We start from the raw sequence: 14,873 nt of genomic DNA, 5'->3' as shown, positions 1-14,873 counted from the left end.
TGCAACAGGGTGTCCTTTAGACACCCTTGCACCCTAGAAATTATTAGCAAATTGCGAATCGCAAATTGAGAATAATTTCACATTCATTCCTATGGGCCTCCTGGCCCATAGAAATGAATGGGAAATCATTCCTTAATTGCGATTAGCAATTTGCTAATCGCAATTAAGGAATTTTAAGAAATCGCTAAAAAATAGCGAATTTCTACATACATACCATTTTGCAATTCTCAAATAGCGATTCCTCAAAAATCGCTATTTGAGAATCGCAAAAGTGTATCTTGATACATCTGGCCCTAAGTGATTTGGCCAGAATCACAGGATGTTGAGCGTCCCTGCCGAGACTCGAACCCAGTTCCCCAGCTTTGAGGTCAGTCACGACCCCTCGCACAACATGGGGAAATATAGCTTTAGCTGGCAGGTCTGAAAATCCCCTTATGCTGTAGCCAATGCGAGCACATATACGTCGGACCAATCGGCTGTTCCTAGTACCATGCTCCGGGTTGTATAGGAAGACAAACGGAGGCAATTCCATGTGACACAGACTCCAGGAGATTGTTGTCAAATGTATTCCTTCAGTTGTCAGGGCTCAGCAGCCTGACTTTTATGATGTAGCTACTTCCTAGGGCTGAGTCCTCTTTTTGTGTCTACGCTGCTTGTCAGTGACGTGGGTTGCTGTAGGCATTATCCAAGGCCATACACCGAGTTCAGCTGGCAGCAGGAGGATGGCTCTGAGGCCTTCGCTTTCCCTTTGGCCTCTGAGGGCTGTGCAGTGGAGGCTGAACTGCGAATCTTACTGGTCTTGGGGCTGCGCTGCACCGACCACCTGCTGAGTGTGTAGTCTGTGTGATAGTGATAGGCAATCAGGACCCAAAATGACTAACTAGATTGTTTGGCTTTATTGGTCACAGTGGTCGAAGTCTCTTTTCCATTGGACTCCTCGCTTTGTGATGCCCATGTTGTAAGTTTTCCAGACGACTTTTCTACTTCCCTTACGAATTACTGGAACTAGCATACTTGCTCCAAAAAACTGTACTGTAGAGGGAACACTTAATTTATTTCATATTAATCTTATTCTGGAAGTTCAGAGTAATACAAAAGTTCATCACACAATTTTCTTCTTTTAGTCCACGTTAGAAATGAGGATCTCTAGTTGGCAGGTTGTTACTCTGTCCAAGTAGGGACACTTCTTCCTAGTCAGGAAGAAGGGGATACACTTCTAAGATAACCCCTGCTCCTACCCTTAGTAGCTTGACACGAGCAGTCAGAGGCAGTCTTTAAAACTTTTGTACATAACCAACAGTAATAAACTGAAAACACTACACTGTGGATTTTTATCATATTTGATCTTGTCCTCTCTGTACTGAGGTGAATGTATGATATTGTTCTGCATTCTGTCCATCAATTGTTCTTTTTGCATTTGTCACCCAGAGTGTGCTGAGTATACTCAGACGTGAGTCCCATGCTCTCCACACTACTGGAGTCAAGCTGTCCTGGCTAATGACGGCTGATAGCCAGAAACCGGTCCTAGGATGCTTGATTCCGGTCCAGTGAAGGCATGGCTTGGCAGTTCGGGCTGGACAGTTCCCATGAGGCACAGGGTCAAGGCTGATTTGCATATGGCCATGTTGGAACTGGGTTGATGTGGTGAGCAAAAAAACGATGGATTTAGGCCCAGATTGCTGTCCTGGGGTGAATGTATGACATTGTTCTGCATTCTGTCCATCAACTGTTGTTTTTGCATTTGTCACCCTGAGTGGGACGGGTATGCTCAGACGTGAGTCCTGTGGTCTCCCCGCCACTAGAGTCAAGCAATCCTGGCTGAAGACGGCTGATAGCCAGAAACCGGTCCTAGGGATGCTTGATTCCGGTCCAGTGAAGGCATGGCTTGGCAGTTCGGGCTGGACTGTTCCCATGAGGCACAGGGTCAAGGCTGATTTGCATATGGCCATGTTGGAACTAGGTTGGTGTGGTGAGCAAAAAAACGATGGATTTAGGCCCAGATATTTGTACTGGGGTGAATGTATGACATTGTTCTACATTCTGTCCATCAACTGTTGTTTTTGCATTTCTCACCCCGAGTGGGACGGGTATGCTCAGACGTGAGTCCTGTGGTCTCCCCGCCACTGGAGTCAAGCTATCTTGGCTGAAGACGGCTGATAGCCAGAAACCGGTCCTAGGGATGCTTGATTCCGGTCCAATGAAGGCATGGCTTGGCAGTTCGGGCTGGACTGTTCCCATGAGGCACAGGGTCAAGGCTGATTTGCATATGGCCATGTTGGAACTGGGTTGGTGTGGTGAGCAAAAAAACGATGGATTTAGGCCCAGATCTCTGTACTGGGATGAATGTATGACATTGTTCTGCATTCTGTCCATCAACTGTTGTTTTTCCATTTGTCACCCCGAGTGGTATGGGTATGCTCAGACGTGATTCCCGTCCTCTCCATGCCACTGGAATCAATCTATCCTGGCTGAAGAGGGGTGAAACCCCGAAACCGGTCCTAGGATGCTTCTTTTCAGTCCAGGGAGGACTTGGCTTGGCAGTTTGGGCTGGACTGTTCCCATGAGGCACAGGGTCAAGACTGATTTGCATATGGCTGGGTTCAAACTGGAATGGCATGGTGAGCAAACCAAAAAAAACGATGGATTTAGGCCCAGAACTCTGTACTGGGTGAATGTATGACATTGTTCTGCATTCTGTTCATCAACTGTTGGTTTTGCATTTGTCACCTTGAGTGGAACTGGTTTTCTCAGACCTGAGTCCTGTGCTCTCCATGCCACTGGAATCAAGATATCCTTACTGAAGAGGGTCATTACAAAACGACGCACCAGGAGGGGTAAGCACAAGTCAAGAGCCCAGCGATGCTCCAACAACCCAGAAGAGAATCACCAGGAGTCTGGTGACGTGAATAAAGAGGACTTGGTCACCAACATCTCAGGTTATCCTTTGAGCAACATTGAGATGGAGGTTCTAAGCAAGGGTACTTCATTTGTCCCAACAAACCATTCAAACCTTCTAAAACTAACGAAAAGCCTGTTCAGGTTCGTGTGTACATTTCACCGTAAACATTTTTTCACAAATGTGATTACTCACCAACCCACGGAAGATGAGAGTAGCCTTATGGGTTTAAAAACGAAGACCACCTTCATTGCTCCAGTCAGCCACAAAAACCTGGATTCCGTCGAAACCATTGTCAAGCACCACTTGGCGAACTTACATAAACACAAATCCAAACATCACAACCTAAGCATAAAAGTATGAGGCATTTAAACGAAAATTGCCAATAACTCAACCATCAAATGCACCATGGCTGACAAAGGAGGGGTGTGAGTAATTATGGATGCCACCTTCTATCTTCAAAGTGTTGAAGACCACATAGATGACGCTACCACGTGTATTTGACTAGGCTTGAACCCCATAAGCAAATTCATTTAATTTAAAAAAATCTTTTGGACACAGCCATGCAGCGAGGAACTATAACCGAGAGAGACAAGTAGATATGTTCTTCAAGCATACCCGAAGTCTTCAACATTCTATATGTTGCCTAAAATTCATAAGAATTTATACAAACCTCCATTTAGACCTATATTGTCAACTCGTGGGTCGCTTCATGAACCCATCGGAAAATATTTGGACAAACATTTACAGATCCTGGTCCAACAGATGTCAACATACACAAAAGGTACTACTGATTTTCTCAATAAAATTCAACAAATAGATCTGGAGACAGACTTTTATTTTACTAGGTACCATTGATGTTAAAGCCCTCTAAACTTCAATCCTAAATGATGTGGGTATTGAAGCAATGAAATACTTTGTTGCCTGAACGAATTGGGAAGAAGACTTAAAATGAATTTCACCTTATACCACAGCTATTTTTGCTGGGACAATGATTACCTTCTGCAACTCCTGGGCACATCCATGGGGAATTGTGCTGCTCCCAGCAATGCAAATATCTCTATGCACAAATTTGAGATTGATCACATAGTAACTAAAAACATCTGGACCGAACACTTGATAACATTAATAAGATTCATAGATTACATCTTCTTATTATGGAAGGGTTCAGAACAAGAACTAACCTTGGCAGTAGAGAATTTCGACTCCATTAATGAACGTATCCAATTCACACACAAACACAGTGACAGCACCATCAACTTCTTGGATGTCAACATAACAAGAAACGGGAATAGACTAGAAACAAAAATGTACAGGAAACCCACAGACCGTAATAACTTACTTCATTTTAATAGTTTCCATCAAACATCATTGAAACAGCATCTACTCTTCTCACAGTTACTGCATGCAAAAAGGATAGTATCAGACCGGGATAAACTACCTGGCAATATGCGAGCTATGCTGGAAAGATTTCAGGACAGAAGATATCCACTTGACATTCTAAAGGAAGCAGAACAACGCTTGGCATGCATGCCCCACGAACGGCTTTTAACATCTGCAACCAAATCCAGTAAAGGAGATTGTATGGTCATGGTATCCAAATTCTCCAACTCCAACACACCATCTAGCCTTTTCCGTGCTCATGACGAGCTCAGCTCGTCATAAGGCACGGTGCTCTGGTGCTCATGACAAGCTGAGCTCGTCATGAGCAGTGGAACGCTCACATGCAGGGATAATTCCCCTGCTGTGCTGAGCGTTCCACGGGAAAGAGTGTGGACATGACGAGCTAAGCTCGTCACGAGCACACGAGCACTCGTCATGTGCATGTGCATGTATTGCATGTATTCAAGCTTATATAGCGCACAGCTACCCGCAGTGGGTGTCCCGGCGCTTGCTTAGGGAACCCGTCCTGGTATTCCCCTGTGAGATAACCCCGGCAGGGTATCCACAAGGTGAAAGCCAGGCATCCCGCCGCGAAGGGCCGTTGTGGAGATTAAGCAAGCTATTGCCCAGAGTCGCAGAGTGTGAACCCGTGAGTGGAGAAGGCACCGGAGCGAGAATTATCTGAGTCCGTGGAATTTTTAGCCCAAGTCCCGCCGAGGCGGGGAATTGAACCCTGGTCCAGGGCCGATCTCTGCTTCCGGGTCTGCCGCCTCTAACCCCTGAGCCACACTTCTCCGTCATGAGCACAGGGCGCTATGCGTTAGCCTTCCCACCCACCAGCACAGCGGGGGAATTACCCCCGCTGCGAAGGGGTTAAGAAACTCATTTTGAAATACTGGCCTATGTTCCGTACCAAACCAAATTTCAAATGTATATTCAATCAGCAGCCTTTATTTGCTTATGAGAGAAGCAAAAATATTAAAGAAATCACATCCACCGCAAAACCAAAGACAAATGAACAACAACATAAGGGAACAATTCTGTTTTACAACTGTAATAATTGCAATAATATGATCAAAGCAATTCCATAACACATCCGCGAAGAGGTCACACTATCAAACGACACACTACAGCAACATGCGACAGTATGAATGTCACCTACTTGTTGAATTGCCCATGCGGCTTACCCTAAATAGGCAATGCTGAACAAAAATTTAAAGTCAAGATAAATGAACATAAAAGTAATACACGCACATTCAATCAAAATCATGTGTAGCGATGCACTTTCAGACGCACCCATATGGACTTAATAACCGAATGGAATACCGTTTTTTGTATTCAAACACCATTCTTTTTGTGGTCATTAGCTTGAATTTTGAGTTATTTTTATGACTGTATTGACATGACACTTCTTTTGCACTGTTTTTAATTTTGTGGACGTTTACGTTTGATATCTGCATTCTATACTTTGGTCCTTCTACCTCTTTTTTTCTACAGTTGTACTTATGTTCTCATACGGACTATTATGGCGGTACTCCTTCTATCCTTCTTCGTGTGGTTTGTCATTCATTTTTATGTTGTTGTGTTTACTATTTGAATCTTTCTCATTGTTCACTACTTTGGGACTAGGTTGATTACTAACTTTGCTCGAAGTGTATCACTCTATCTATTCTCGCAGCAAGATGGCGCCAAGATCACTTTTTGCGAATCTCCAGTCACCTGACAGAGTCTACTTTCAGTCTTTATGTTGCGCGTCTTTGATTGAGATTGTTTTTTAACACCGGCGTCCACCACGCCAGTTGATTCTGTCCAATTACGGAACTTCAGTATCCTCTTGGCAACCATCTGCAAGGTGAGCTTTGTTCAATCTTGTATACAGCCGTTTTTTAAATTTATTTTTAATTTATTTTTTAACATTTATACAGCGCACTTTTACCCGAGGGTGTCCTGGCGCTAAATGAAACTCCTAAAGGTTCAGGCCAAAATAAGATTACTGTGTAAACAGCCAGGTTTTAATGCCTCTCTTGAAGGCCATCAAATCTGTCATGTTCCTCAAGGCAAGGGGCAGGGCATTCCAGGCCTTCGCTGCCCCCAGCGCAAAGCTCCTGCCCCCCCACCAAGTTTTCTTTATGCGAGGGACTTTGACCAACCGCAGCCCAGATGACCTTAGTTGTCTGGGAGGGTTGTACCATTGAAAATACTGCTTCAGGCAGGCAGACAGGACCCAGACCATTCAGGGCCTTAAAGAACAAACACAAGGCCTTAAAAGAGATCCGCTTCCGCACTGGCAACCAGTGTAATGTTTTTGCATGTTTCACCATGGAGTGCAACTCGCGCAACGCAGCTTGTCATGCTCACTATCATAAGTTTGAAAGTACACCGCCAACACATATGACTCGTGTAATTCAGCATGTTTACGTTCACTGCAAAAACTTCAACGCCTGCCGCCAGCACGTTTATATAGTCACTGCCCAGTATGGCTTTCACTAGTTCAATGATTAGTGTTTTGGAATGCAGCACAGTCATATTTACTGTTTAATAGAAAGTGCAGTAATTCACATTCAGTGGACCTGCCCGCTGTCATCGCGGTGACTTAGCATTTGAAGGGCAGGCCGCATGCGTCACTAATGTGTTGTATATTAGTATCAGCCTTCCAGAGACATCACTCGCCGTCTACTCCACGGCAGCACTTTATACCTTAACCTCCCTGTGCATGCATCGGAGGCGTTTTCCATTTTTCATTCTCACTTCACTTTCTTGGTTGAATTACTTGTTTATAATTTCACCGTGCACATGTTAGCATGAATGTCTATACATGCTTGAAATAAAGCTATCTGCACCTTTATCCAAATATTCTCTGAATTTAGACCTTTTTCATACAGTACTGGTAACCCAGCCACTTTTGTGCTTTATTCACACAGATATTGAACATCCTCCTGATGAAGGGCCCCTAGAGCCTGAAATGCATTGGAACTGACAAATTGGGACCTATGACAATTTTCCCTCTGTGAAATTAACATGACGTTTGTTCACTACAAACCAAAAAAAGGATTTTGTGAAGGAACAATAAATTCAATTGATGAAAACCACACTTTTGAAAATGTTTTGAATGGAATTACTCCACTAATCCGGAGATATTGCTGTGCACTGAGTGGAAGTCTCCCTTGGGGGACGCTTTCGTGACCTCCTTCTTGCTGCCAATGGGTCAGCTCTGATAAGAACCCCAGTTCAGCTATTTGGTCCCCTGTAGGCACTGGGGTGTCCTGCTCAAGGTCAGCCTCCTCCCGGACCTTCGGAACCTCATGTGTTGGTTTCCCGCAACCCGCCCTTTCTCTTGGCAGGCACCTAAGGCCATTGTTTCAGGCTCCAGGTTCTTCTGATCTCCCTTACCCGCCGCCATGGACCGAGTGGTTAGGCATGGCCACTCTGGCAACCCAAGCATCGCCAAGTAAGATCTGATCTCAAAGACCCCCTCCATTCGAAGGGTACCTGCACCACCACAAACTGGAGCTCTGAGATGTCCACAGCAACTACTTGGTGGAATACCCGGGGACTACTTGCTCCTCAGAGACCAGGTGACACTGGCCTTCTCCCACTGATGGTCACCCAGGCACAGTATTTTTTTTATGTTAGCAGGCACCTGGTTTCCTCGGACCCTCTCACTGTCCCCCAGAGACATTTTAAGGCATGGGCAAAGTGGGCTCTGGCCCAGGGCCCAGCCGTTCAGGGGCCCGCTGACAGAGCTAGCTCTGTTCTGCAGAGAGTCTGTCCCTGATGATCCTGAATGATTCTTAAACAGACCGTGTTCCTTTAATTTATTTTTAGTGCCGGTGATGTGTGAGAATCTATTAGACATTTTGCAGAAATATGTGTTTGTGTTTTGTACAAAATATATGAAACAAACGTTTTTAAAATCAAAATAGGACCTTAGATATGAAAAATGGGAGGGGGTTGCAGAGATTAGTCACAGTAATATTGGTGCGCTGCCACTGTGTTACAATATTGAAAACACACATCACTCTCCCTGCATATTTGATGTAAACACATCAGGCATTTGGAAAAGCGGGCCTGTGCCTTGTAAGTGACCTGGCTAAAGAAGGCGTGAAAGAGCTGAAACTGGATCATAAATTCAAAACTGTTCCGAATGGGCTCCCCCAAAATATGCTTCCAAATGTAAGGGAGTTTCTTTCAGAAGAGCTGCCACATTTGGCAATATTAGGAGAAACCCTTCGGATCTCCAGGCCGTGGCATGTTCGCGGTGCAAATCAGCAGACTGCTTACATTTGGAAGCATATTTAGCTTTCCGGACACAAGACTAATTAGTCTACCTCTCCAGGACTGAACTTATAGGAACCCCTTCCGGGTTGGAGTTATCACTGGAACTAAGAGACTACTTGAAACTGACTTCAGCCTTGAAGAAGTTGCGGGGTAATCCCCTCTAACAGCGACGAAACACATGTGGCTAAGAAGGCTTAAAGATCTTGAATTAAAGACATTTGAGAATATAAAGACAAGCATCATTGTGATATTTTATGTAACTTTATGTATTTACTTTTGAACATGTGCAGAGGATTTGTATATAGAGAATTGCTTTTAGCCTAAAGTTTGCCAGACCGATTCAACAGTTATGCACAGGCACTCAGATGGTATTTCTTATGGGTTTTGTTTTATCCAGGATGTGTTGAATTTTTTAAACATATCACCGATTGATGGTCCTCGAAGAAGGTAAAGCGAGTTGAGCAGATATCTTACCATTGCACTATTAATTTCAATTTTAATATGGTTACATTTTAAATTGTATAACTTGGCCATTGTCCCCCCATTTGTATGGTGCTTTAAATAGTTGGGTTTTTTACACAATGTTTGTTTTTTAATTGTCTTGCTTTGATTAACCAAACAATAAAGATGACATCTAATAATCTGGTTTACCGATCAATTAGTAATTTTAGATGTGCTGTTCATGCCAAAGCAGTGGGAGAGCATCCTTTGGTTTGTAAAGCGATGAGGGGCGCAATATTTTCAAATAGCTACTCAACACAAATTTTCTACCTTATGAGATTGAGAGGTTAATGTGGTTTTATGATTTTTGGAAAAAATGGCCGGATTACACAGATCTGTCACATACAAAATGCTAACCACATTGTTTTGACTGATTTCCTGTATGAGGGTGTTGGACCTCAGACCATCGTACTTCATAGGCAAACTATTCTCTCCTGAGAGAGCTTTGTTCCAATTTGATAGACGTATAAAATCAAATTCAAGGTGTATTTCTTATCTGGCTTTTCCAGTTATTTATACGTTATGTGAGTGTGAAACCGTGGGCTGGGCGGACCGGAATAACAGGCGGGGAGGCCGAATGTAGTGAGCTATGATCAAGGATTTATTCGATGACAGCGTACACAAAGTCAGGATCAAAGAAAAAGTTTCCAGGGAAGAAGTTCCGCAGGGAAGCTCCCAGCCGGGAGGGTGTGGATGGTGAGTAGATATCCGGGTTGTGGTCCTCTGCGGGGCTGTTGTCGTCAGAGCACGGGCGGTTGGTGGGTCTCCTCGGAGATATGTAAAAGAGAGAGTACAGGGGTTAGTCCGTCCAGCAAGGACTGCTGAGTACTTCCACCGTCACCGGGAAGTGAAGGGCCAGGTAAAGAGCGTGGGGCAGGTGGGAAGGGTAGGTAGGGTTAAGACCAATCAGCAAGCAGGGGGGGGGTAGTGTGATGGGAGGTGTCCGGGATAAGTGCGAGGTTTGTACATACAGTGCTCGTGATACTTCTCCTAAGGACTAAGGCTAGTGTAGGGTGCTCGTGAGGCTCTATATACAAGACTATACAGTTAATTACAATATTTACACTATGGGAAACGGAGAAGGATAGAGTGTACTCACGTGCCCCGCCGCAACTCTCATCCGAGTTGCGGCCGCTCTCCAGCCACCTCCGGAGGTCGCCACCAATCCTCCGTCCACAGGTCTTCTTCCTCGTCCTCTTCTCCGATCTCCGCCTCCTCTCCGATCTCCTCCTTCCTTCCGCTCTCCGTCGGGGGTTCCGCGCCGTTCGCTGTCTCCTGCCACGAGTCCGCTGGGCTGAACACTGTTTCCTCGTTCCTGCCGTCTTTTCTGTGTTCCCGGCGGACTGCAGTGGACGTGCTTCCGGTTCCGGAGGGGTCGGTTTCCGGGTCACCTGATGGAGTTCCGTTTCCGGTATCCTGTTGGTCTGTTTCCGGGTCGGCGTTGGTTAGCGGCTCCTGTGGGCGAAGAGCGGAATTCCGGTGACCAAGGGACGCTGTTCCTCCCGGTGTGGGGGTGTGGCCCCCCCGACTACACCGCCCTTCCGACAAGGTAGGGACCCCTGGTCTTCCACATCCCCTTTCCCTAGCTGTCTTACTAGTAGGGTTGGTCGTAGCTGGAAAACGTGAGAGGTAATCTGCATTGCCCTGTTCTAGTCCCTTTCGGTGTAGTGTCCTGAAACGAAAGGGCTGCAGAGAAAGGAACCACCTAAGTACCCGGTCGTTGTGGCCCCGGTTACGGGCCATCCACTCCAGCGGGGCATGATCCGTATACAAAAGGAACTCCCGGCCCTCCAGATAATACCGGAGACTGTCCACGGCCCATTTAATTGCTAGAGCCTCTTTTTCTACGACCGCATAGTTCTGCTCACGTGGGAAGAGCTTTCGGCTAAGATACAGTATTGGTTTTTCGACCCCTTTTTCATCTTGTTGGGACAGGACGGCCCCTAAACCCTGATCGGAGGCGTCTGTCTGCAGGATGAAAGGTCGGGAATAGTCAGGACTGACTAATACAGGTTCTGACAACAGGGACTGTTTGAGGAGGTCGAAGGCTTGCAGTAGCTGGGGAGTGGATTGCTGTAATTTCTCTTCTGTTCTGGAGGTTTTTCTCAACAGGTCGGTTAAGGGGGCGGCTATTTGAGAAAAGTTGGGAATAAACCTCCTGTAATACCCCAGCAACCCGAGAAAGCCTCGTAGTTCTCTCTTGGTATGAGGGAAGGGTATGGAATGAATAGCCTGAATCTTGTTGTTTTGAGGGCGAATGACCCCTTCCCCCAACAGATAACCCAGATATTTCACACTTTGGGCCGCCAAGGTGGTTTTGGCAGGGTTGATGGTAAAACCGTGTTTACCAAGGGAGTGTACTACAGTCTGCAGATGGTGTAGGTGTTGCTCCCAGCTGTCACTATAAATGACTATGTCATCTAGGTATGCCCCGGCATAGCTGATATGGGGTCGTAAGACTAGGTTCATGGCCCTTTGGAAAGTTGCCGGGGCCCCATGTAGCCCGAAGGGCATCACTCTGAATTGGAACAAACCCTCAGGGGTTGAAAAGGCCGTTTTCGGTCTGTCTTCGGGTTTTAAAGGGATCTGCCAGTACCCTTTGCACAAGTCAAGGGTACTGATATATTTGGCTTTGCCTATTCGCTCCACCATCTCGTCTACTCGAGGAAGGGGATAGGAATCAAAGGCAGAGATCTTATTCACCTCCCTGAAGTCGATACAGAAACGAGTAGAGCCATCGGGTTTGGGTACTAGAACGATTGGGGAATTCCAACTGCTGCTGGATGGTTCGATTATACCCATCCGCAACATCTGGGCTGTCTCTTCTTTTATGACCGCCCTTCGTGCTTCAGGGATCCGGTAGGGTCTCTGTCGCACTGTTTTCCCTGCTTCGGTGTGAATGGCGTGCTCCACAATGGTGGAGTGCCCGGGCATGGATGAAAATACTGTTTGCACAGAGGATAAGACCAGTCTAAGGCCCTGCTTGTTCCTTTCCGGGAGTTCTGGATCAATACAGCCCTCAAAGGGAAGAGAGGGAGTGGTCGTCAAAACCGGGAGGGGTCCCACCCATTTCTTCAATAGATTGACATGGTATATTTGGGTGACCCCTCGGGTAGTATCGATATCGAGTTCATAGGTGACGGGAGTCACCTGTCTTAAGATAGGGAAGGGGCCCTGCCATTGACCCAACAGTTTATGGTCGGAGGAGGGTAGAAGCAATAATACCAGGTCTCCAGGGTTAAAGGAACGGGCCTTGGTTCCTTTGTTATACTGCTGTTTCTGGGAGACCTGAGCGGCTACCATGTTCTGTCTCACTATTTCTCTGATTTGGGTTAAGTGGGTTCGGAGATTGTCGACATATTCAGGGAGGGGACGGGTTCGGTCAGGTTCAGCTTCCCATGCCTCGTGGGCCATGTCTAACAGAGTCCTAGGGGCTCGGCCATATAACAATTCATATGGGGAATACCCGGTGCTACTTTGCACCTTGCAACGGATTGCGAAGAGGGCAAGAGGAAGCATCTCCTCCCACTTTTTACTCTCAAGACCTAGCAGCTTTTTGAGGGTGGTCTTTAGGGTGGCGTTATAGCGCTCCACCAACCCATCTGTCTGGGGGTGATACGCCGAGGTTCTTATCTGTTTAATACCCAGATGGGCACAGACTTGACGCATGAGGGAAGACACAAAAAGGCGTACCTTGATCTGTTAAGATCTCCCGAGGGAACCCTACTCTACTGAAGATGGAGATAAGAGCCTTGGCGATGTTTTGGGTAGTGGGCTGTTTCAAAGGGACGGCCTCCGGGAACCGGGTAGCATAATCCACCAACACCAGGGCGTATCTACACCCCGTCCTAGAGGGCAACATGGGTCCTATCAGGTCCATCCCTACACGGGAGAAAGGCACGTCAATAAGAGGAAGGGGTTGGAGCGGGACTCGGGGGGGCCGATACCGGCTATTTTTCTGGCAGACCGGGCACTCCCTGCAGTATTGATTTTTTTGACCGTGTACACCCGGCCAGTAGAATTTTTAAAGGATTGTTTGCCCCGTTTTTTCATCGCTGAAGTGCCCTCCCAGCAAGTGACTGTGGGCCAGATAAAGAACTTTGTCCCGAAACAATCCTGGGATGACTAATTGGGCTGGGAGCTGTGGCCCCCCTTTTCTGTAGAGGAGACCATTCTTTCGAAAGAAGTAGGGACCTACTTGCAGAGGATCCTCATTATCCAGGGCACGATTCCAGGCTTCCTGTAGCACGGGGTCCTCTTGCTGGGTGGCTCGGAATTCGCGGTCGGTTTCCCAGGGGTGAACATCGACCTGAGCAGGATACGCCCCAGTAAATGTCCTTTTCTCTCTTTTCTTTTGCTTCTTGGTTTTTCCGGGTTTTGAAGGAGAATCCGCTGAAGGAGAACCCTGGGGAAACGGGGCCTCGGCCCACCACCTCTTTAGGGAGTCTGTAGTGTCTTTCAAGAGGTAGGGAAGACCACTGTAGTTGCTACCTAATATGATTTGTTCCGGGAGATTAGGAACCAAACCGACAGTTAACATTCTACCCCCATCTGACTGTTGTTGGACCCGTACTTGGGCCGTCGGATAACTCCGGGTGTCTCCATGGACGCATTTGATAGCGACCGTTCCAGTTAGTGGTCCGACAGGATGGGGTAGTTCCTGGGGTCGTAGGACGCTATGTCTACATCCCGTGTCGGCCAATGCCATCATCCGGTGTCCCTCGATTCTCACTGGACATCGGAACGGCGGAGGGGTAACTTCGTTGGTAAGACACACATAATTCCGGACCATCCCTATGTCCATGGGCTCCTCTTTTTGGGGACATACACGTGCTATGTGGCCATACCCTCCGCAGTGATAACACTGAGGACCAGGTGGGCTAGGTCGAGGCATGACTGGGTAGGGCATCAGAGGAGCAGGATCTGGTCTTCTGGCCGCGGGAGGAGGTCTTTGTGGACGTGTGTGGCTGCCATGTGGAATCCGTGGATGAGGTTCATCTTTGACCCGTTGTGACTCTTGGGCTCTACTATAGGCGCTGGCTATCTCCACCGCACTGTCCAGGGTCAATCGGGCGTGTTGTCTCACCCATTTTTGGGTGGCCGGGTGTAGAGACGCCAGGTATTGCTCCAGATATATATTTGAGAGAATCTCGTCTTTGGTGGCTGTGGCAGGTTTCAACCATCTGTTTGCCAGGTCCTGTATTCGGAATGAGAGAGCCCGTGGCGTTTCCTGGGGTCCCTCTTTGGCCTGTCTCAGACGAACCCTGTAGGTTTCGTCATCTATTCCCAGACGCTCTAGAATACATGTCTTTATGTCCTGGTAGGGAGTCAGGCCCTGGATATTGGCCTGCTGATACGCTGCCTGCAGTTCACCAGTCAATAGCGGACCCAGATAGTGGCCCCAGCGATCCTCAGGCCATGCGGCGGCCTGAGCCAGGCGCTCGAAATTAGTGAAAAAATAATCGGGATCTTCGCCCGAGACATATTTTTGGAGGACTACTGATGGTAAGGAGGTTGTGGGTCTTTGTTGCCCCATGACGGTGGTCAGTTTTTCAAGGGCTTGATCCTGAGCGGTCCCCTGTCCCTTAAGGACGTCATGGAGTTGACCCCGATCGTCTTCCGCTGTTTTCAAGAAGCGTTCCATCATTTTTCCAAGCTGCTCTTGGCTCTCTGCTAGGTGTTTGACGGCGGCCTCCATGCTTCCGGCAGATCCCACTTCTGACACCACCTGTGAAACCGTGGGCTGGGCGGACCGGAATAACAGGCGGGGAGGCCGAATGTAGTGAGCTATGATCAAGGATTTATTCGATGACAG

This window comes from Lissotriton vulgaris, chromosome 3_2 (assembly GCF_964263255.1).
Source record: "Lissotriton vulgaris chromosome 3_2, aLisVul1.2, whole genome shotgun sequence".
In the NCBI taxonomy this organism is placed as follows: domain Eukaryota; kingdom Metazoa; phylum Chordata; class Amphibia; order Caudata; family Salamandridae; genus Lissotriton; species Lissotriton vulgaris.
The sequence above is the reverse complement of the archived record's forward strand: the minus strand, read 5'-3'. Positions refer to the sequence as shown.